This window comes from Culicoides brevitarsis, chromosome 1 (assembly GCF_036172545.1).
Source record: "Culicoides brevitarsis isolate CSIRO-B50_1 chromosome 1, AGI_CSIRO_Cbre_v1, whole genome shotgun sequence".
Taxonomy (NCBI): domain Eukaryota; kingdom Metazoa; phylum Arthropoda; class Insecta; order Diptera; family Ceratopogonidae; genus Culicoides; species Culicoides brevitarsis.
Genome location: NC_087085.1, coordinates 10,912,149 through 10,913,471, shown reverse-complemented (window position 1 = coordinate 10,913,471; position 1,323 = coordinate 10,912,149).

Genomic DNA, 1,323 nt, shown 5'->3' with positions numbered 1-1,323 from the left:
TTTAAAAAAGTAGATTTATTTTTTTTAATATATATTTAATAAAAAAAATAAATTAAAATTAAATTAATTTTTTTAAACTTTTTATTAATTTAATTGAAATATTATTTATTTATTGCATATTTAATTTATTTTTGTTTTTTATTTAATAACTAAAAAAATTTAAATAAAATAAAATATAAAAATTTTTTATTTAATTATAATAAATAAATTAGTTAAAATTTTTAATTTTATTTTAAAAAAGGTAATTTATTTAATTATTTTAATAAATTTTGAAAATAAAAAATTATATTAAAATTAAATTTAATTTTTTTTAAATTTTAAATAATTTTTTTGTTTTAATTTAATTTTATTTTTTTTAATATTTTATTTTTTATTTATTTAATTTATTTATGTAATTTTATTCATATATTTTATTTTAATTTATTTTTTAATTATTATTTCTCATTATCTCTTATTTATGACTAAAAAAACATTTTTTTCAAAGAACTTACCAATAAAAATCTTTATAGAAGATCATTTTGTTCACGAACATTCCTTCCATGCCCCCTTTTGTATTCCTGTCACTGACTTAGGTAGCCGATATATGTGACAAATATATTAAACATGCAATCTTCGATCATTAATACACAACACACACACACATACACATTAAATTTTACCGGCTTTTGCGTGTGTTTGTTACTAATAAACTTTCAAGAGGTACTTGAAACAGCAGTCCATTAACATTCGTCTCATACGTTCCTGTACATCAATCGAAGAAGACCCCTATACTGTTAGGTACGAAAAAAAACATGTTGCTGTTTTTTTTTTTTGGTTTGTCGTTGTATGCGTGTAAAATACGAAAAGGGATGCAGGTCAGAAAAAAATAATGTATTGAAAAATTCAAAAAGAGGAACGAGTGTGTGTTGGTTCTTCAGTATTTTACGGGCAGTTGTTCTTCAGAAGTTTGTCAGTTAAGTCGCTTGCATATGTTTTGTGCGCGTCTTTCAAAATGTTTCAAGGATAACATTGTTCGTTGTGAAATTTTGTAAAATGAAGAAAATTTAATAAAAAATAATTTTTTAAAGAAAATCTCTCGCTAATTGTGTGTGATAAAAAAAAATTAATAATTTTCAGTAATTTAATGGAATTAAAGAGAGAAAAAACGAGAAGCAGTGTCGAGCAATAAAAAGCATTCATTTAGCAAAAAAAGAAATAAAAATAAAGAGCAAATTAATTGAAAATCAATTGATATAATTTCCAATTAATCACAAGAAAAGCAAATTACAGAAAGTGGAAAAAATTGTTTCTTCTCGTAAAATAAAAAAAAAAATAAATAAAAAA